The following is a 23,710-nucleotide window of genomic DNA, read 5'->3' on the forward strand; positions in this document are numbered from 1 at the left end:
GCATTACCTGGGATGGTAATGCCCCCGACGCTCAGGTTCTATTGCTATTAGTACCCCGGCCCGCAAAATTGCGTGACCGGGGCACTAAAAGCTTTTTTTTTGGTCCCGAAACGCTGCAGTGTTTCGGGAGAAAAAAAAAGAAAAAGAAAATGGCCGCCACCATGTTTTCCCTTTCCATGGCGGCCATCGGGAGTTGGGGTAAGTTGGGGGGGCGGTGGGAGGAAGGGAAGGGATGGCCCCGCTTCGAGCCTCCTCATTGGCTGAGGGGCTGCCACGCCCCCCGCCGGGGACAAAGGCCATGGAATCCCGATGGAGGGATTCCCGGCCGGGTAGGGACCTGGCAAGAGCCAATCAGAATGCATGCTGCATTCTGCTTCGCTCTCGCCGGGTTACTAATGATTAATTTAACCTGGATCTTTATTTTCTAAAATCCTAACTGTACATTCCCTAAATCATACCCGAAGCATATTTCAGCAGTGATTTCCAAATTTGACAGCAAAGAACAGGAAATACTTTGGCACAATATGTACATTTTGCAGCATTTTTGCCAAATTAAAGTAGTAATAGCTAGTTACTCAACATAATTCAACCTCTATTTTCCTTATTGAGCCTTTGGATTGAAAACAATTTCTTAAAAAGGGAGTTCCTTAAAAAAAAAGACGTGTGGTGCTTGAGGCTACTGGTGCTGTGGTCATTGGATATCAGAAATTGACATAGATCTGTCTTTCAGACTAAGATATTTTGTACCTTTTGAGCAGCATTTTCAAAAATGTAAGGCACATTTAAAAATGACAAATTATGCGCTATTTGATGTTTGAGAAACCAGAAGGTATCTCACCCACTAGTCCCCAGGGATCTGTCACCCAGGTGGCCAGGACACGGACATCGCTTTTGGATCCAGTTCCTCGGGGTGAACCATTGTGGGAGGATCACCTGGCTGAGGGGTCTTCGGGAGTGGGACACCAGCTGGTGAGACGCGGTATTCCCCTTCCTTTTAACACCTTTACCCCATCCCACTCAGTACGATATTTAGGAACACTCCCCCTCTTAACAAAACAAGCACATTCTCACTGACAGCCCACGCCAGGGGAAAACAGACAAACACCTGACCCGTGTACCTGACCTGACCCAAAACCATGGTCAGGTGAGGCCAGGCAACTATCGACAATCACTCACACCTGACTTCCATTACACCTCCCCACACGGATAAAAGGCGGAGCATGAGAGCACACTCTGAGCAAGGCAAAACATACAAGGAAACCGCAGTTCCAAGATGGCGTTTAACGAGAGAAGAAAGACAGCGAAGCAGAAAGGGATCACAAGGAGGGAAGTACCCTTGACCTTTTCGACAAGTAACTGTTGCTTTCATGAGTCCTCGAGATAAGAAAACATAAGACCAGGAAAACAGGCTGAGGAATCCTGCATTGTGAGTCAGAAATACCTGGGGCCCTCCTGCATCAATAAGCAAGACGGGGGGAATCACCAGCCAACGGTGTACTGTCCTTGACTCCAAGAACAAAGCAGCATCAGTGAAATCAACACAGCCAGTGAGTTGGGGAGACCGATACAAGACTGGCCTGTGTAGAAGTCAAGGTTGCAAGCAGAAACATTGTATGGCGAGTGCTGGAACGAACATTGTTAAAACACGTGTGATAAGAGACGTGAGTGAAGTTAAACTGCTGATGAGTGATTGAACTTTAAAGCAAGCTACAATACCTTTGACAGAGTGGTCCGGCACCGCATGGGTGCTCAATCAAAGGTCTCTGTAAGGAATCCAGCTGATGAGTAACGAAAGTAGATAAATGTGATCCGAGCGTAGCGGAGGGAGATCATTTGAAAGTGAACAAATAAATGTGAATCGAAGTGATGAAATAGAGAACGTTTAGAAAAATACATGAATCTGGTCCAAGCCCAGCAGAGGGAGACCAATTGAAGATTTTGTTTTAAAGTGGGTCTGAGCCCGGTGGAGGGAGACCCGGGGTGTATCAAAAATCACCCAAGAAGTTGAACGTGAGAAACCTTAGGAGAAACAAACTTTTCAATGTCTGTTTGTCGTATCGGGCCCTCTGAAGTAAGAGACTGTGAATGGCAAAGAGACTTTACTATAGAAGGCACTGATACTGAGATTTGAACTGCACCCTCGTGCTAGAGAAGCCAGAGACTGTGCTAAGTTCTATTGTGTTGTGCCTTGTCCGTGCTGAAAACATGAGGAAGGGAAGCCAATGGCTTGGATATCCTGACATATCATTTCTTGAACACTTATTTTGCATAATATTGTTTCCCACACTATTTGTATTTAGAAGAATTGGCAATAGGTTTATTAGAATAGGCCCTTTTAGTTTGACGAGACACCACCAGGACTGCGTTATTATTATTTGATGGTCGTAGCTTGCTCCTATCTTTAGATATAGGATTAGATGCGTGTTTAACCAACCCTTTACAATTCAATAAACACCCTTGAACTGTGATCACTTGTGTCTGTCTTACTGTTGATACCATGCCTTTCTCACAATTACAAGTGCAAAAATCGCTATAAGCTGGATGGTCTGCCTAATCATCATATCACCACTTTGCCCACTGGGATGAACCGGTGCTTTAAACACAGTAAGAACCTTTCACATCCCATCATACATAATGCGAGAGGGGCAAGCTGCTATCAGTAGAGGATTTAAGCAACGTTTTCTAATTCTCTCTAAGGCTAGGAAATGATCAAATACATTGCATGTGGCAGCCCAAGGGTAAGTAATTGTAATGAAAAATGTGATGTTTAATTTCCATTCAAACAACCAGGATTAATGCAAAAGACGAAAGCTGCCCATTAATTTGATATTCTTCAACACACGTTTCTACATTAGGTGAATATCTTGAATATCTATCCTTTATCAGTGAGCGTCCAACATTTCATTTATACACGTGAACTATGGCCAGAGGAGGCTTGGAAAGGAAGAATAAGCATCTGGGTCTGTCGCTCTGTGAACTAATGCATCCACTACATGGATCTGCGATTGACCTCTTGGTCAAAGGTTCTCATACTGGTAGGTCCACTCAGCCCATGATACTATAGGGAAATCCATCTCTGCGAAAGAAAAGGATGCAAAGAAAGAAAAGCACCAGTTTAACCTACGTGCAGAATCAGAAAAATGACACATATGAGGAACATGTGCAATGTTAGCGGAACATCTACAATCACAATGTATGTCCTAAGAAGCTGACAATGCCCGAGATAAATACTTCCAGTTAACAAAAACTATCCAGCAACTTTTAGTCAAATGGAATAACAGTTCGATTTGGGATGAAAAGCACAACAGTTTACAGGAAAATGAAAAAACGAATTGGGCCTTGCATCGTGTATATTTTCCTTTACAGTACTTGGAATCAGCTTTCTAGAATGAAACATACAAAGATATTAAAGATACATGTTGACAGGGGTTTCATTGCAAGAGAAAGTTATAATGTTGCCGTATTTTGTGGAAATGTGAAAGAAAGGCAGGGAAAATAAAATGATTTTCAAAGCCTGAATTGTTGAATAAAGCCACTTTGTCCCGGAAGATGAATATGCAAGAATGCCCCAAAAAGCTACAAGACATGACAGATGCTTTCCAGGAGAAAAGTGTGAACACTGGCCTTTGAAGCTCAACTATAAAAGTTTATGACTCAGCCTGGAGTTGGCTCTCAGGAAGACAGGCCTTACAGAACAAGACAAATGGTGCTCATTTACAACTTCCATCTGTCTCTGGGCTTAGGCTAAAGCCCTTTACAAATACAATTAATTTACTCTCTGAAGTGGTGAGCAGCAATCCCCTTTCAAATAATCTGATCAGTAGATCAGACAGGCCATTCAAGAAGGAAAGACTTCACACTTTTGGAGACTGGGATAGGCATGTCCTGGTATCACGGAAAGGGTGTGGGACCGAATTCTAAACAGCCCCGCTAGCTCTGTACTTCAAAGAACATTTGGCATGACAAACCAGCTTCTAAGGAGGCATAAAAGCCCCCAGTTTGGAGCTCAAAGGAACAGACACCATTTGGCTATACCCTCTAGAACTGGTATGCCATTTCAGATTGTGATTCATCCCATTATATGTAAGAGTATAATGCACAATGTGAAATTTACATATGGAATCATATTGTCTCTTGTAACTATTGAACAGAAGATCTTAGCTTCCGTGCTGGCGAGCATGTTATCGTGCAACAGAGATATTATTTTTGTTTGAGGTTATGTTCTAAGAAACATGGATCACTGAACCCATCCATCTACAAAGTTTCCACCTGTTTTATATGCAAGATGTAATGAATCTGATGGAATCATTACTCCCTCTCTGGCGGTGGTCTTCCCCCCATGTGGCCAGGGGACGGCAGCTGTTACCTGATCCTAACCCTGGGGGCAGCTATATGATGGAGGATCACATGGGGGGACACATGGTATCTCCCTTTCCCCTTGCAGGATGATACTCCCTTCCATAACGTCTTAACGGCATAATCTGACTCTTTCTCTGCTCCCTCCAAGGAGAATGCTGAATTTCACTCACACAATTCTCCAGACCAATATTTAAACATTGTTTCACCCTCAGGGCATGTTCAAATCATTTCTCCATTGTTTTCGTGCAAGTTAGTAAAAGAAAACTACTATTCCCAGAAACACCCTAAAACTACAACGAGGAAGAGGAATGGAGGAATGCAGAGCAGAGGAAGCCTGAGCACAGGCAACACTTTAGTTGTTGTGAGCTTACACCTGTGCCTTGGACTTTTAAAAGAAGATCACAGGATCGGCCACCAGTGGGTGCAGTGATGTGCTAGCACATCACCATCGCTTTCCTCCAGTAAGGCAAAAAAGGGACTTGAGCCCCCACCCACATTTCCCCCAGAACACTGGGTCGCCCACCCCAAAACACCATCGAAAAGTGGAGACATGGGCAAGATCAGCTCTGACTCCACCAGCGGCTCCAGACGAAACTCAAGTGAGGCCGTGGAGTGAGAAGGCCGCCGGTGGGGGTAAAACACATCGGCCTGCCCCCCTTCTTCTGTTGGAGTTCCTTCGCCCAGACCGTTGAACTCCCCATCCCCAGCAGTGTCTGCAGGTGTGCAGATGCCAGAGGAAAGCACAATACGGAGAGTCTACAGTCAGTGAGAGGAACGCAACCCCCCGAACTCCCTCTCCCCAAAGGTATCATGTAATAATGTCCCCATACATAATGTTGCCGGGAAAAGCTATTGGCAACACATGTTCAATGTAATAATGTCGACTTTTTTTGTCAGTAGACATTTTTGCAGGTACATTATGACATGGAACCTCCCCAAAGTGGTCTGCAGGCAAGCCAGCGCCGTCGAGAAACACATATCACGGATTACTGACTGTGGCAGGGGTGAGTGACGTGACTCTGCCCCCCCGCCCCCTCAGCCCACAACTCACCAGCTCAGCCAGGGCCTTTGGGCGAGACCCGAAAAGCCCACATTCCCTGCATCTGAGTGGAGTCCGAGGCGGGAGGAGCTTGGCAGGAGGAACCCAAGAGGGAGATCCAGCGGCCCGCTTACCCTGTTCGCTATTTGTGACGGGGAGGGCCCCTCCCTCCCCCACCACATCCACACATTCCGGAGGTCCCGGCCCGTGGGGGACTCCAGTATCGCACCCCATAGGGTCTGAATCGCATAGGTTGTCAGCACAAGGGACTTCCCAAGAGGGGGCAGGAGAGCCCACCCGCAGGAAGGCACATAGGAGTAGGAAACCTCCAGAGGGGTGTTGCTCATCTACTGCAAATGTGGAAAAGGCTGAAGGGTGAAGAGGCCCTCCCAGAGCATGCATACTTACCTGCATCTCCTGTGACAACAATAACCCCAGGGCCACAACCTGTTGGTGCAGTATCCCCCCGAACAAAGTCTGAACCCAGTCTCTGCCAATTTTTACCCCAGACACAACCAGAACAGGCACCTGAGGTAGGCCAGACACACCTGGAAGGGGGAGCCTGACCCCCCCTCCCCCACAGCCAAGGACGGGGAAGGCACTGGCTTTGGCAGCAGAGCGAGGGTCCTCGCTGAGGGCGAGAGAAGGTACTCCCCTGCTCCTCAGTACCCTAAACGCCTACAATGGGTAGAAGGCCTAGAAGAGAGGAAATACAAGAGGAAGATGGGACTGGGGGCCCATCTATACCAACCACCCACCTACCTAGTCCAGAGATAAACGCAAGTTCTTATACATGAGCTGGGTGGCATTGCTCCAGAAATTCAAGTACACTCCAACTCCCAGGCCTACATCAGACCATCGGCCCCCGGCGAACCCAAACATGGTGGATAACGTAACATCAATGAGGAGGGAAATGGTGGCGATCCTGGAGGAACTGAAAAGTTTCAGATCAGACATCACACATAGATTAGACAGAATGGACAAGAAAGTGGATGATATGGACGAGAGAATCCAAGGTCTAGAAGCCAACCAGTCGTCGGTAGACATCCTGGAAACCCAGCTTGACATACAAATCTCAGAGCTAGAAAGGAGGGAAGAGGAATGTGCCCTAAAAATGAATGATTTTGAGAATAGGGAGTGGAGAAATAACCTCTGTTTCTTTGGGATCCCTGAGAAAGAAGGCCTAACACAAATAGACATCGTTCAAGAGATTAATGGAATCGTCAAAAAGCTGTTTAACGATGAGAATACCACGGAACCCACCATTGACAGAGCTCATAGAGCAGGGGGAGGTGCCCAAGCCCTGTTCTATATTGGCAAGTTCCATTATCCGGAGAAAACAAAAATCCTGCATAAGGCTAGAGCAATGGGCCCAATTGAATGGAGCAATTTCAGAATCAGCATATATCAGGACCTATCTTCTTTCACCTTGTCTAGGCGTCGCCTCTGCGCCCCACTGACAAAATGGTTCAATGCTAAAGGAAACCGCTACAGATGGGGTTTCCCCTTCTCCCTAAACTTAGAACTCGAGGGGTACAAGTACAACTTGACAACGGAAGATGACATTGCCAGGGTGTCTCGTGAACTTCTGGGGGAGTCATTTCAGAATGAGAAATCTATGGAATTGGGGGAGACACAGGGAAATCACCCAAGGGCCGAGAAGCACGATGACAGACGACGCATCAGGGGGTTCCGTAAATTCAAGAAGTTGAATCCTCCCTTCCCAGCACAAGCCTGAAGTGGTAACCGAGTCACCTAAATCGTGGAGCAGAGGGAATCCTTACCCGCACACAGCGGGGGGAAGAACAAACAGTTGTGGGTGAATTGGAACTAGTCACCGAAACCCAGATCGACCAGCCTTTTGAAACAGGAGGCCCGATTCCAAGGGGCGAGGACGGTGAATCCCTAGGCAATCAGTCACGTACGGGAATGTGGGGGGGGGGTAAGAGTTGCAGGGGGGCTAGCAGTGGTGGGGTGGAAGGGGGACACACAAAGAAAGTTCTATCTGGTAATTTTGAGGGGGAGCTCAAGGGAATAAGGTTGTGGGAGGTATCATGCCTGGAGAAGGAGGGTAGATGGATGGTCTCGTCCAATGATGGCTTGTATCTCATCAGCGGTCAAGACACGGTCAAATGGGGTGGAGGGGGAGTAAGTTGTAGTTTTGGGGATGGCATGCAGGGGGGTAGGGAGTTCTTGTTCAAAGATGGGGGGGGAGTTCTTATTATAGTTGCAAGTAACAAAACAGGGCATCCACCAAATAAAAGGAATAGCAAGGGAAAACGCCAGGTGGCTCAGCATACGGGGTCCCACAAGGACAGAGATTTACATGAAGACCAAATGGAATTCCACATGCATGACCTGATCCCCGAGATGTCTTTAGACTCGCTGAACGTTAGGGGCCTCAACTCCCCAACAAACAGATCCCTGGTGATCCAGGAATTTAATTGTTTGAAGCTGGATGTTATGTTCCTACAGGAGACCCATTGGACGAGGGGGGTAGAACAAGCCATGAAAGGGAGGGCCATTCACAAAATTGATCATGCCTCTTGTGAATCAAAAAAGAAAGGAATAGCAGTGGTTATTGTGAACAAACTGGGCTTCTCAGAACTCTCCACCGTTAGAGACCCTGAAGGTCGACATATACTGGCCATGGGACTGATTAAAGACCAAAAGGACTCCTTAATTTCAACCTGTAGCCCAAACGAAGGCCAGGACCATTACTGGGAAAAGGTGAAAGGGAAAATCCAAGCCTCTGTAGAAGGGCACTTACTTATTGGGGGGGGGGGGACTTTAACATGGTCTTAGACCCAGAAACGGACAGAAAAGGGGCAAACCCGTCAAGGGGATCTTACACACAGAAGAAGATGGCCCGGCACTTTGCCCAAATAAATAACAAACTGTGGGTGGTGGATGCTATGGCCCGGGAGGGGGAAGCCGTCCATTCTTATACTTTTCACTCAAAGGTCCACGAGACCTACTCAAGGATAGGATAGACTATGTCCTTTTAGATTCAGCCCTGTTACACAAAGTGTCGACAACAACCATAGAGCCTGTCTCCTGGCCAGAGCACAATCTAGTTAGTGTAAAAATGAGGGAGTGGAGCCCTGAACAGAGAAAAGGGAGGTGGATGTGCAATGACCTGCTGCTGAAAGATAGAGAGGCGGACCAGGGCTTGTTAAAATGGCTAAAGGAATTCTTCCAGTTTAACGACAATGGGCAGGTGGGGTTGACGACAGTCTGGGCGGCATTTAAGTCCACGATATGAGTGGAATTAATCCGATTGGGAACGACAAAGAAAAGGGAGGGAGAGAAAGAGGAAAAGGTCCTGAGAAGCAAGAAAGAGCCACTAAAACCTAAGGGGATGCTAACATCGCAAATATCCCCCTACAACTTGGCAAAAGTACAAAAATATAGAACACAGTGGAAGACTCTCCTCCTGTATCAAACAGAGAGAAAACAGTTGTTTCTCAAGCAAAAATATATGGAAAAGGGAAGCTGCACTGACAAAATACTAGCCTGGAAACTGCGGGCTCAGAGAAACACCAGGAGAATAGGGTCCATTCGACAAACAGACTCAAAAATGGCATATAAAGACCAATAAATAGTGGAGGAGTTCCGTAAATACTATGAGGTCCTTTATAGAACTGAATACATATGGGACAGAGATGGGATAGACGCATTTCTCAAAGTTCTCCAGATACCAGGCACCCCCCACAACAGGCAGATACGCCAGAGGCCCCATTTACAGCCGACAAAATTAGCTTGTCTATAGGGAAGATAAAATCGGGAACGTCCCCAGGGGAATATGGCTTCTCAATTCGCTTCTTCAAGACATTCCGCTCTGCTCTAGCACCCTTCCTGGCTAGACCGTTTAATCAAGTACTGGAATCAGGTGTCCTCGCAGAGTCCCTATTAAGAGCCTTGATAGTGATTCTCCCCAGAAGGTCGGGACCCAACACAATGCCAATCATATAGACCTATCTGCCTGCTAAACGCAGATGCAAAAATCTTCGCAAAAATGCCAAGTTAGTCCATGGGGCCAGGTCGGATTTATCATGGAGTGGGAGGGCATAGATAGCATTCGTAAAACAATTGACTTAATGCACCTATCTCAAGAGCAGATGGTGGACGGATTCTTGGTCTCCATCGACTATGAGAAAGCTTTCGATAGGGTGGAATGGGGGTATATGTGGAAGGTTCTCAAGAAAATGGGACTGGGCCCCAACAACCATAAATGATTCACTGCACTATACAAAAAACCGACAGCAAGGTTTCCACTTAATGGTACAATATCACAACACCTTCTCTTAACCAGGGGAACTAGACAGGGCTGCCCTTGCTCCCCACTCCTATATGTGCTCTCCATGGAACCCCTGGCAATAGGATTTAGGAACACCCCAGACATCAGAGGGATTAGGGGTGGCGCAGCTGAAATTAAACTGACGCTGTTTGCGGGCGATATCCTGTGCTACCTAGCAGATGTACACCAATCCCTCCCCAACCTGTTAGACCAAATTAACACCTTTAGGGAATTTTCAGGCCTAAAAATGTATAACACAAAGTCTAGTGTCATGCCACTACAGCGAGCACACACTCAAGGGATAGCCCAGGAAACACTAAGAGGGATGAGGCTGGAAAACGAAGTAACATACCTAGGAATATGTCTCCCCTGCGACCTGACTCGCCTAGCTGAGGTCCACTTCACCCCCCACCCTGACCAAATTGGGTGCAGATCTTGCTCGCTGGGCTCCCTTGACTCTTTCTTGTTATGGCAGGAGGCCCTCAATTAAAATGACGGTCCTCCCACGATTATTATATCTAATCACAGCAATCCCCACTCGCCTCCCAGACACCTTCTTCTAGAGACTTAACTCTATGCTCTCCTGATTCATATGGCAAGGAAAGAGACCCAGAATCAAAAGAACAACCCTCACACTCACCAGGGCCTTTGGAGGCTTTGCCTTGCTGGACGTCTACCTATCTACAAAGCAGCATAACTGCGCATTCTCCTAGAAGACACAAGGAATGAGTTGGGCACATTCTGGTCTTAACTGGAGGACATGTAGGCGCCCTTCAGGAAGGTTAGAGACCTCCTGTGGGCCCTGATCAAGTCAGTGCCAATGAACCTCAGGGAGCACCCAGTGCTAGGGGTAATTTGGACATTGTGGAAGTACAATGGGCGAAATGTGGCCCTTTCCTCCTGGCCTTCCCCTCTGAGCTCAATAGGGGGTATATAGAGGCCAATAGAGTTAGGTAAAAAAGGATTTAAAAATGCTCAAATGTGGGTAAACAAGGGGCTGGAGTGGACGGGACAACTTTTCCAAGAGGGACGGTTCAAGAACCTTGAGATGTTGAGGGAGGCCCTGACAGTGTTTGACTATCTAAGACTGAAGGGCATCTGTACATACCCTAGGGTCCTACCAAAAAGTTCCTGCCCATTAACAGCCTTTGAATGAGTTATCAGTGAAACTACCACCAGGAGGGGGATTGTCTCCTAACTATATAGCGTATTGATTACAGCAAACCTGGAAGGGAGACAGAATTTCAAGCAATCGTGGGAGGAGACTGGGAGGAAAATAGCCAGGGACCAGGTATACTGAATCATGTTCTATGGTAATCTGTTTACGGCGACAATGGAGCATAGCTTTAAAATGTTACATGGGAGGAAGTGTTCTTCACCCAGCTGTGGAACTATCCACGGATACCAAGTTGGAGTATCCGCCTGCTGCACCCCAGAAAATAGGACACAACTGTGGGAGGTGTGAGAAGCAGGGATGCCACGAAATATCGAGCTGGGCAATTGTTGGGTTGGGGGGGGTGGGTTTGGAAGTTGGGGTAGTTAGAGGGGAGTTATCCTATAGACGCGCGCCAGGAAGGTTTCTGTCATCGAACTGCTGAGACGAACGCAGAAGCCATTTCATGGAGGGGGAACTTAGAATTGTCTCTTGGAATGTCAGGGGGCTAAATAGCTATATGAAACAACAGAGGGTAATGACTTATTTACAGCACCAGAAAATTGATGTAGTGTTCTTGCAAGAGACGCATCTCACAGCAGACAAACTGACTGTACTAGGCCAGAAGTGGAGACGGATAACGCTAGGATTGTCTTATTCTTCATACGCAAGAGGGGTCCTAATATGGATCGCACCAACTGTACCATTTAAAGTACTCGGAACCTTTGCAGATGAGGAGGGGAGGATGATTATTGTACACAGGCTTATGAAAGGGAAAGGGATAAGCATTATTAACACCTATGCACCAAACAATAATACAGCAGCTTGCCTTCGCCAGTTTTATCCCCATATTGGCACATACAGAGATGATACAGTGATATGGGGGGGGGGGACTTCTACTGCGGCTGGAACTGTACAGATCAACTAGCTACCATACCCGAGTCCAGCGGACAATGCCATAAACACCCTGTTACGTGCATTTAATTTAGTAGAAATATGGAGTACCTTACATCCGCATCCCGAGGATACTCACATTACACTGCCTCCAAAAATGTATATACCAGATTGGACTATGTTTTTACAGGAAATGAAACTCTGGAGGAATGTAAATCTGCTGAATACAAGGCACGGGTATTGTCAGATCATGCACCCCTGGTGGTCACATGGCAGGGCTCTCCTCCTAGGGCACGCATACCGACTTGGAGGTTAAGGTGCGAATCCCTGAAAGACCCAATGTCCCGGGAAATCCTGAGAGAGGGAGTGAAAGAGTATTTTATACACAATGCGGGGAGTGATGCATCGGCAGGCACGCTGTGGGAGGCGTTCAAAGTAGTGATTAGGGGGATGGGGCTGGCTAAGGCAAAAGGATTGCAAACCGGAATTGAAAGGTGTTTGCACAAAGCTGAAACTAAACTTGAAGACTTAGCGAAAGCAGGAGATGTGACTGAAGACCGGGCCAGTGAGGTAACCCACTTGCAGCAGGAATGTCTAGAGCATTGGGATACACTAGACATGCTGAATTAGAGATGTGGAGAGGCAACGCACGGAAGGGGACAGGCCGGGGCAACTGCTGGCCTGGCTACGTAGGAGCGGACATAAACGGGAAGCGATAAGCGATATCACAGGTAGAAACGGAGAGGCCCATAGGACGCAAGATAGCATCAATAAGCACTTTCAGGAGTATTATTAGGAGTTATTTACTGAGTCATTGGCAGCACAGGCCTCAGATATAGAGGAGGCTCTGGGACAGATAGAGCTCCCGAGGCTAGACCCAGAAACAACAAACCAGTTAGACGCCCCTATAACCAAAGAGGAACTAGAATCTACAATCAGAGTGTTGCCGATGGGTAAGGCCCCGGAGACGGATGGACTATCCAGCAAATTTTATAAAGAATACATAATAGAGTTAGTGCCCCCGCTGATAAATAATCATTTAGGGATGGTTGATTTGAGGGAAGCTGACTATCTTTGCCCTTCTTTATTTTAGTTGCAGCTGTACTGCTGCCAGGGCCAACTACTTGGCTGGACTTACGTTTTTGTGTTTTGTTTGCCACCAAAGGTGGCTCCTTAGCTTTACGCTTAGACATGGGGCATCGTGTCTATCGATCAAGGTGCTAAATAAGGTGCAAAACAGTTCAATACAATGCCCAAAAAGTGCGAGTGCAAAGGCAAGTGCAAAATACAGAGTGCAACCAGTCAATAACAGGTACTAACAAACTTTGGTTGGCTTGACAAAACTAAAGCGGCGGAAGAATAAAAAGCACATGCAAGTTAAAAAACCTAGTTAGAAAAACCGTTAAAATACAGACAAAAGAAAAAATATATATTAATAAAAACAAAGCTATGTTAGACAGTGGCAGTAGCGGTAACAGTGCAGGAAAAAGCTACCAAGGGTGCAGCTGAGGAAATCGCTGCGCACTGTATTGAGCCCCCAGACCAAATAGTGAGGGGAGAGAAACCTCGCAGCCCCTCAGTCTAGTTAGGGGATAGACAAATCAGTCTTCAAAATGCAACTGCCCAAGTAATAAGAAGTCCATGAGTTCATGCGGCTGGCAGGATTGAGTGAAAATGTTAATGTTAGATTTTGGGTATTATGTTTTTTATAAGAAGCAAAATAGTCAACAAAAAAGAAAAAGGTGTCCGAAATGTAAACAAGCTCTGAAGACAGGGCACGCCCGACGGCTCGAGGAGCTGCCTTAGTTCGTCTCTCCCCCCTCTGTCCCTCAGGCTTCACAGGCAGCAAACAGCGAGGAAATGTAGACAAAGGCACCAATTAAGCTGAGCTAAGCTGCGTCTACACAGTTTAGCAATGAGTGTCACAACGAATTTCACAGTGGCAGGGGCTAAGCCAAAAGAAAAAGTTTAAAGAGTTTAAAGAGAAAATCCAGGCGATAGTTAAGTAATCCTTGATGGTAACACTTACTAACCACTGCCGCCAGGAAACAGGCTTCTGCTTCTACCTCACCCGGTGCCTCTCACAGGTGCTCCCCTGGCTCCACGCCCAATCATATGATTGACCCGACCAGGCTGGCCAAGCTGGGAGGGCATTCAAACAGCCTCAAAACACCCACAAAGCAAATTCAAAATCGGAGTGTGGGCTGGTAGTTGAGAGCGGGACATTTTTGCGAATGGGCTCCACTGCGTTCCATGCGGACTGCTGGTACTCTGCCAGGACTCCGCCACACTCCGCTGTGAGAGCGGGTGTTGGGGTGCAGGCTCCACCTCCTTCTTCACAAACACAGTGGAGAGACTACCAGGGACTGCGCCGACTGCAGGGACTCTGCCAGGACATGTTATTCATCAGTTCAGGCCTGTACGCTGTGGCTTCACTGGACGCGGTCAAGGCATTTGACATGGTCAGGCTGTTAGCGGTCATGCAGATGTTCGGCATGGGACCTGTATACACATATTGGGTGCAGCTGCTTTATAGCAGGCCACTAGCTAGGGCACGGACAGGAGCCCATATCTCAGACCAATGGCAGTTGGAGAAGGGTACAAGGCAATGTTGCCTATGGTCACTGATGTTATTTGTTCTGGCATTACAGCCGCTGGCAGCTTATCTTAAGGAAAGAATACCATGAAACAGGTATAGCAGTAAGGGGCACGGTTAATTTGATATCTCTATACGCTGACAACATGTTATTATGTTTGCAACACCCAGAAACTAATTTGCAGTACATTCTGGATGTGCTTGAGAGATACGCATAACTGTCTGTTATCATGACAATGCAGAGAAATCTTGCTTGTTGCCTTTGGCTGGGTGCACAGGGAAACCCCTTAACACTCTACCAGTGCTGCCGATCCAGTGGGCAGTTACTTTTGTTTAGATACCTAGGAGTGGACATTTTCCACGACCCCAAGGTAGAATATACACAGAACATGATGAAAGCAATAGGTGACATTGAGCAATCCATGATTTTTTTGGGCTAGGTTTGCCACTCTCGGTGATGGGGAGAGTGGCACCATTGAAGATGATGGTGCTCTCGAGGTTGTTACACTTTTTCACTAACATACCATACAATATAGGAAACTCAATACAATATGCCGAGGGTTTCTATGGCATAACTCCAGATGTAGGATGGCACTGTCAAAATTACAGAGACCGTATGAGCAGGGAGGGATCAAAGTACCTAATTTTGAGGCATATTTTCTTGCCTATCAGCTGCAGTATGTCACGAGCTGGCTGTCGGATGATCCAGGAAGTGCGGCTGCTGCAGCCAGCATGTACCCCGTTTTACCTGAGAGAGATGATATGGATGGCGTCACAGTGTACCTCGAAAGCATTAAAGGAATAGTGCGCTCAAAAATTTTATTGTCCTGAGCATTCGGGCATGTGGTTTTAAGCATACGTTGATCGATTGTAAAAACATTTCCTATGCACCGTACCTTAGTTTTCCTCACTTTTACACATGCGAAATCAGGCAGCCGGGCGCTGCCATCTTGTGCTAATCTTATCCGTTGCCGCCATCGCCCCAAGGTGAACTGCCCTTGCGGCACTAAATCATATCCCCTGCTCCTGAAGCTGACATCACTCGACGCGTACGGCCCATTTCACAATACGAATGCACGTCTCGTGTCAATGTTCACTGTGCGACAGCTAATGACGTGTCTCCATGGAAATGGCAGGACGCCTCTTTCCTCAATAAATATGAACAGACCGCTTCTCATCAGACAACATCTGAGTTGCTTTTTCAATTGTTTCACTGTCTTTTTTTGTGTATCCTGTGGCTCGTTTCTGCTCTGTTCAGCTATCTTTGTTGCTCGTAGCCCGTGCGAACAGATACTAGTACTATCATTACAATCTATTTTAATTTTGTCGTATAATGGCAAGAATACAGCCCTACCAGTACGAGCAGGAGTATTCCGAGGCAGAATTGGTTGAAAGAGAACGATGCTGAAATGATGGGGCTTCGGACGACAGTTGGGAGGACGAATCACCGGATCAAGAGCCTGAGCCTAGTCGCATGAAAGAAGTTTATAACTGGTGTACCTGTAATCTGTGCAAGGTCATGCCAACCGAAGAGAACTGCTGCTGCAGAGAAAACTCTGGATGCTTGTCCTACATATCGGAAGAAAAGCCACCGCCGCTATGCGTTACCGATCTGCATGACTTCAGGGCAGCCTGCTTCACAAGGCCTGTGTTGAGGATTATGATGGTGCTTATGCACGAACTTCGCGCAACAGTTCACCCTGGCAATCCAAGTAACGAGTAAGTGTACTCTAGATGTGATGTCACGTAGGCCACTAACATTTCATGTGTGTCTCCTATATTGTCCGAACTTTGATCTATCACTGCCAAACGAATATAGTCTTGCAATTCTATACATCACTCGCGATTTGGGGGTATTTTAGTGGTCATCTTATGTGTCTTTAACGTACAAACAAGAAACAATATTTCTATGTGCCCCAAACATTATGGAATGCATAGTTATTCACTTTTGTAATGTGTCAACACTTTAAAGCCCAAGTTTTCAAATAAGGTTTGTACACTTATGTTCATTTAAATACAGTTTGTATGTTTCTCTTCCACAGGTGGTACAGGCTGGTGGCCTATCCAGCGTTTACATGGTGGCTTCATGGGAGGCTTGGATACCGTATTCGATGAGTAATACCCGCTTGTGCTGTTGGTGCCATTGGAGCCGAATTCCCCAGTTACAGCTGTCAGTACAGTGAATTTTCTCACACTGTGCTGCAACCCGAAGGATACAATGTGTAGTACATGTGTGCCATCAACATCAGCAACAAAATAAAATACAACATAACTTTATTGAATAGTTGTTTCAATGTTTCGGTGAATCAAGCTCCCTTGTCCTGGCAGGGCTGGCAGGGTGGCAACGGCCAAGGTGCCAAAACCAAGTACTCTTCAAGGGTATCTTCCGTGGAGGGGCCATTGCTCACATGGCCTCCCCAGACCCTGTGTCTCCGGGCAGGCTGCCCTGAAGCAGGCCGTTCCCCTGCAATCCACATAAGTGTGTCTCCATTCAGCAGTGTTCCAGCCCTTTTCTGCATGCCCCATACCCCTCCATCCCCCCTGCAGTATCAATGGCAGTTCGCACCTAAGGCCGTGCCCTCCCGAGGGGGCTGGCAGGATGGGAACGGCCAAGGTTCCAAACACCATGTACACTTCAAGGGTATCTTCAGCGCAGGGGTCGTTGCTCACATGGCCTCCTCAGACCCTGTGTCTCCAGGCATGCTCCCCTGAAGCAGACTGTGCCCCTGAAATCCACATAAGACAACGCCACACACATGTGACTCATTCACATATACACCCACTTTTCTAATTCCTTATAAACCCCTTGATATTTATCCTGAGAACATCTGTGAGCACTGCAACTCAACTTGTGATCATGCTACCTTTGAACATCTGTGAGCACCGGAAGTCAACTTGTGATCGTGCTACCTCAGAACATCTGTAAGCACTGAAAATCAACTCTTGATCGTGCTACCTGTTCTGCTACTTACTACCCTGCTTGCTGAATCTAATTGTCTGTTAGTCAAAGTAAGGGCAGGTGACCTAATCATCTCTTTTTGATCTCTAAATTTCTATCTATTTCGAACGAATGTACCCAGTAGTGTAATGTTTATTCATCTCATTGCCTTTACCATTGTCTTCTGTTTAATTTGTTGTGTTCTCAACATATAGCAAATGTCATCAGTGTCATCTGGGATAGAATTGCATCCTTTGCGGACTGTGTCTATAAGCACGTTTCCTTTTGATGCATGAAAGTACACTCAACGGACTAGTAACACGCTATGATTTGCGTCACATCAATCAATTCTGTATGAAAGTTATCCTAGCGTATACTCGACTACGCTACACAGTTTTTGCTTCTGTGACCAAAACAAACATTGCATAGAAAACTTTGATATAATTCCATCTTTCTCACGCATTCATGTAAAGCATTTTCGTAACTATGTGTACTTTTATTTTACAGATTTTTCAAGAATGCCTGCTTGTATGTTTGATATTCTAAGACCCATGACAAACCTAAGGGCACAATACTGCATACATTCCCGAGGAATATAGATCTAATAAGAGAATGGGTCAGATATTGGGGATTTCCACCGGGCGAGCTTGAAAGTAGAGCCCAGTATGTCTTGGGGGACTTGAGGGCCAATCGATTCCAGCATCTGCAGCCTGCACTTTACCCCGGAAATGTACAACTACTCACAGTACACTAAAAATAATCGACTCAGAACGTCTAGTAAATTGCTTCCAAATGTAATTCTAACTCTATTAATGCACACATGGGACCAGGTGAGTTCCGGATGATGAATTAGCTGTAGGTCTTGGGGTACTGAACAGCTAACTACATGAACAGATTGGTGCTTTCGGTGTAAATGTTTCTTACTATAATTTTGCATATTTACCAGATTGTATTACTTTATAACTATACCCCATTGTGCTACAAATCTGTCCCTGGTTTTAGGAGCATCATAGAAACTAATTATGAACATAGAAAACTATGCCATAGTGCCCTTCGAAATAAGCATAATCTTTTCGTAATCGGTTGCTTCACATGTTAATTCTGCTAGGTGAGCATATTGACTGAAGCACAGACCCTCGCTAGTGACATCACAGACACATCCAGTATACCAATGGTGAGACATACAGAGTTGCAGAAGTTCATATTGAGAGTTGGATCTTCCCACATATCAAATGCAAATCTAATTTTCCCTTTTACCACTCCGTGACAATGCACTGAAAATGAAGGAGCAAGATTCTGCATCCTTTTCTTTTCCGGAGTCAACAACAACTTTGAGTGCCTATCAGGCAGTTTTATTTCACTTTTCCATTACGCAAATGTATAATGCATGGAATTTTAAATGATATGAAATAGTTTACTTATCCTGTCATTCGTTTACATAATGTTTCATTTATGGGTTTCTATTTACATGTACCATTGTCTGCATCCTATTGTCTCTGTTCAATTTCACTGCTTTCATCCATATTAAACAAGTACTGTGTTACAGGGGGATGCTGGTACTTTGACTACAATTACATCATCCTTTGGAGATGGTCCAGAGTGTGAGGTATGCGTACTGACAGTTCACTTGAATGAAAGAAAATCCTACATCGGATACTATTAGACAGTGACATTAATATAAACTTTCAGTGTTTCAAATTCCTCTAACGTTACAATTTCTACCGTAATGCAGAATTCAATGCAAAATGCTGGAGTGCAACATTACAATCAGTAGGTTTTGTACGGTGATCTCTGATCGAGTAGACTTGCCATCAATAAAGTGAAATTCGAAATGTCTATTTTGACTAAATGACGTACACTGTTTACAAGGGTATGTATGTAAGCGATGTGTGCGATAAAAGACTGAGTTCAAATATGATTGACTTTTGTTTTTTTATGAATATTCAATTCAAGGAATGTATACAAGGTCGGGAATTAGAAGAGGAGGCACATGGATCAGAGGTGGTGGGCCGGCTTGCTAGTGCGATCGTTACAGTGAACACTGTTTCACAGAAAATCAAGAAAACAAGGGTAACAAACAATTTTGTTTAATAAAAGTGTTTTGGACTGGTATTGTCTTCATAACAGGTGTTTTTTTTTATCTAAAGTGCTATATACTGTATGGTGAATTTACAATGAACAAGTTTTTACAACCCATCTCCTAGAGGCTCAGAAGGAAAAGAAGAATAAAGACACAGACAACAAATGAAACCAAAGATGCTGCTTGCCAAAGATATTTCACCATGGAGCAACTATTTTTGAGGCGCAGGGTGGTCCAGTCAATAAACAGACTAGAGATGCTTATGCACAATTGCCAGAAAATGAATTGAATGCGACAGGCGAAGCAAGCAAAGTATTGTTGGACCATTGCTACAATGTGAGAACTCGACAAGATGAAGATGAAACTGAATATAAGGAAGATGCTTTTGAATTAATCACTGACCACTTCACACAATCTACAGCCGCAAAAAAGGGCCACCCAATAAACAATCGACATTGATGGTTTCTCCGATTTGTGTGCAAATAACGCAAGCGGAACTAACACGAGACTGAAGCTTCTACGCAATTGACAGAGGAACTTGCCAAAGATCTTGACTACAGTGTGTCCAGTTTGGCCGATATGTCCACAAAAGTTTAGTCACAAACCACATTCATACAGGACGATAGTCTAATAAAGGAGCACAAATACATTTTATTCGAACGCTGCCTGGTAGAGATTATACTGATGCTGAAATGTGTCCACCCAGTGAGGGGGAAAATATGCGGGGAGCCATTGGTGAATGTGACTCGTGCATCACATGGCACTAACATGAAACTCCAAGCCACCTGTGTCCAACTCCATGGTACATTTTCATGGTCCCCTCAACCGATGCTGGCCAAACTGCCAGCTGGAAATCTACTGTGTGCAGCAGCTTTACTTTTCAGTGGCTTTATTTTTTAGTAAGTTGTCCACTTTCTGTCAATTTGTTGGACTTCAGTTCCTTTCTAAAACGCAGTACTACAAATATCAAAGAGAATTCTTATTCCCCGCTATTAGTCAAGCCTGGAAAATTGAACAAATGTCTATTGAAAGGACATTCTCTGGCAAACGGTTCAGGCTAGCTGGCGATGGAAAGTGTGACAGCCCCGGATTTTCAGCAAAGTACTGCACATACCACTTTCAGGATATGGAAACTAAAGAAATTGTGAGTTCGGTGGTTGTGCAGGTGTCCAAATGTAAATCCACAGTGGCCATGGAGAAACATGGTTTTATACAATCCCTGGAAGATCTCCAATTGAGGGAAATGCAAATAGACCTCATAGCCACCGACAGACATGTTTCAATAGGCAAGGCCATGCAAGAGCAGTTTCCAAACATTCGCCATCAATTTGATTTATGGCACGTTGCCAAATGAATCAATAAAAAAATATCAGAGCTGCTGGTAAAAAAAAGGGTTCCGAAAATATTTTATAGTGGTCCCAGTCTTTCAGCAACCATCTTTGGTGGAGCTCCAAAACTTGTGATGGGTCTGTGGAAATTCTACTTGAAAAATGGTGCTCATTGATGCACCACTGTTCCAACGTTCACTCATGGACAGAAAACCTACATTTTCACCAATGTGCACATGGACCTTTATCGGAGGAACAAGAACGCAAGAAGAAGTGGTTTGTTCCATCTTCACCTCCACACAAAGCTCTTGAGAAGATCGTGTTTGATAAAACTCTTTCAAGAGACCTGAATTGACTCACAGAATTCTGTCACACCAGAGATTTGGAGGTGTTCCACAATATGTGCCTAAAGTACAGGCCCAAGAGATTGCATTTCGGCATAGATGGGATGCAATATCAAACATTACTAGCAGTATTAGCGCACCACCCTGTACCCCATCCCGCTTCCGTTCTTACCAACTACTTGCTCCTTTCCACTGGAACCGCCTCCCTCTCTCTATCTGCTCTATCTTCCTCCTACCCCTCTTTCCGCACTTCTCTAAACTCCTATCTCCTCCAATTCCTACCCTGACCTCCACTACCTCTCTCTCTCATTTTTATTCCCCTACCCATCCTTACACCTTACTGTTGCTTCTCTCACTTCGACCCTACACTTTTCATGCTATACCATAGCACTCATGTTAATTGTTGTAATTTTTTGCATATGTTTTCTGTTACTTGATTCACATATTGCTGCAATGCTTATTGTATTCTATAATGTCCTCTTGTAAAGCGCTTTGGCACAAAGCGCTATATAAAAATATAATAAATACAAAAAAATACAAATAACGAGAACATAGGGAGACAACAATCGAGAACTGCAGGAAACTTTGGGATGCTTCGGTACACAATGGCCTTTGCAAAAAGAAGCAAAACATGGGTGGTCAAGCCAATATACCAGGAAATGGAATTCGATTTTGTGAAAGATCTCACTTTGACTGTGTTGCACATGCATACTCATGGAATCGCTCATGATTTTGTTCCTAGGACACATACATTGCCACAAAAAATTGCAAACGTGCCCTGTCCGCCGAAAGCAGACCTCATAGAACAGTTCACTTCCCGGTACAAATGATTAGCAGGGATTTATATGTTCAACAATGTTTATACATTGTACATGACCAATGGAAATCTCTTTTTTTATACAATTGTTATTGGTTTTTACAATATACAAAAGTCAAAAACACACTCGACAGTGTCCGTTACGAACTTCTGAGCATACATTTACGTGTCTTTACAACTGCCATCCACCCACCCTTCCCCCTTAACTCGAGCCTACTCCACTGCCCCTCCAATTGTCATTCCTCTGGGAGCACTACCCCTTCAGTGCTCTCGGAGGGGTCGTGTTCGCTTGGGCTGGCTTGGATGGACCCCGACAGTGTGGCCACAAGTTGTCTCCATGCTATCAGTGATCCCACTTCGACTTCCTCCCCCCTGTTGGCAGCCTCATACCATACTACCGTTTCTGCTTCAGCCCATTTTATGAGGTCATGCCACCACATCTCTATCGTAGATCTATGGCACGTTTCCAACCAATAGCTATTCTGCGTTCAGCTAGAATGTACGCCAAATCCTTGAGTTTGCACACGCGTTTCAGGTTACGTGGTCTGGTGGATCCTCCTACCATGCATGCCCACACAGATTCCACATCTAGCTTAATTCCTTTCTCAGTCAAGCGATGATTAACTTCACCCCAGAATTTCCCAACCTCTGGGCATGCACAGAACATGTGCATCATCCCCGCATTCACGTCCCTGCATTTGGGGCATGGTTGTGTCTCTGTGCTCTTGAATCGAGCAATCTTTTGAGGGGTCATGTATGCCCTGTGGGTTACGTATAGCTGGATCTGTTGTAATCTCGCGTTCCTGGACACCTTTTTATGGTATCTCTGTGCTTTTTCCGATTGCCCATCATGCATGGGTTCCCCGGCGTCCTCCTCCCACTCCTGTCTCAGCTGGGACACTTCCTTTCCCACCCTGGACATTACCAGTTCGTAGATCCGGGATACTTCATGCCCCCCTTCCGAGATGTCGTATATAATTTCTATGACCGTGTCTGGTTGTTCTTCTAGTTATATTTTGGACCATGTCTCTCTTACCCGCTTTACCACTCTGGTGAACGTGATATATTGCTCTGGGTGTACATCGGTTTCTTCAACTAACGTTTGGAATGCCAATATCTTCCCATCTCGCCACACATCTCCCAATGTTGCTTTACCTACCGGGTCCCAATGTTTGTGAATCGTCTTTCTTAATTGCTCATCCACTCCCCGCAGCACCACTAGTGGCACTTGCGGGGAGCATGGGACTGGGTTATCCATAGCCTGACATGCCTTGCAACTTGTCTTTCAACCCAATTCCAGCAGCCTCGATCGCCCTTTTAACTCTGATGTGGGTAGCCATATGGGTTTTTTCAGGAAAAAAGGGGTGCATTCATCACTCAGCAGTCTGAATTCTGCTGTTGTATCTTCTGTCAGCCACTTAGCCACATACTGTAGCTGCCCGGCCAGATGGTATATCTCAAAGTTAGGCAAATTTATGCCCCCTCTATCATACGTGTTTTGTAATTTCCATAGGGCAATCCTATTTCTGGTGTTGTGCCAAATAAAGCCTCCACATAGGCTCTGAAGTTTGCCAAAAACGAGTCTGGCCAACATATTATATGGGATATTTATGAAAAAGTTTAACAGCCTAGGCAATACCACCATCCTCAACAGTGCCACCCTCCCTGCCATGGCTACCAGTACGAGCAGGAGTATTCCGAGGCAGAATTGGTTGAAAGAGAACGATGCTGAAATGATGGGGCTTCGGACGACAGTTGGGAGGACGAATCACCGGATCAAGAGCCTGAGCCTAGTCGCATGAAAGAAGTTTATAACTGGTGTACCTGTAATCTGTGCAAGGTCATGCCAACCGAAGAGAACT

General features: G+C 45.6%; 1 protein-coding gene across 2 annotated transcripts in view; it reads right to left on the reverse strand.

Moving 5' to 3' along the window:
- Positions 1-23,710, reverse strand: part of CCDC93 (coiled-coil domain containing 93) — a 2,015,088-nt gene that overhangs the window by 1,024,936 nt on the left and 966,442 nt on the right. The window lies entirely within an intron of this gene.

This window comes from Ambystoma mexicanum, chromosome 9 (assembly GCF_040938575.1).
Source record: "Ambystoma mexicanum isolate Mex_15411 chromosome 9, UKY_AmexF1_1, whole genome shotgun sequence".
NCBI classification, from domain to species: domain Eukaryota; kingdom Metazoa; phylum Chordata; class Amphibia; order Caudata; family Ambystomatidae; genus Ambystoma; species Ambystoma mexicanum.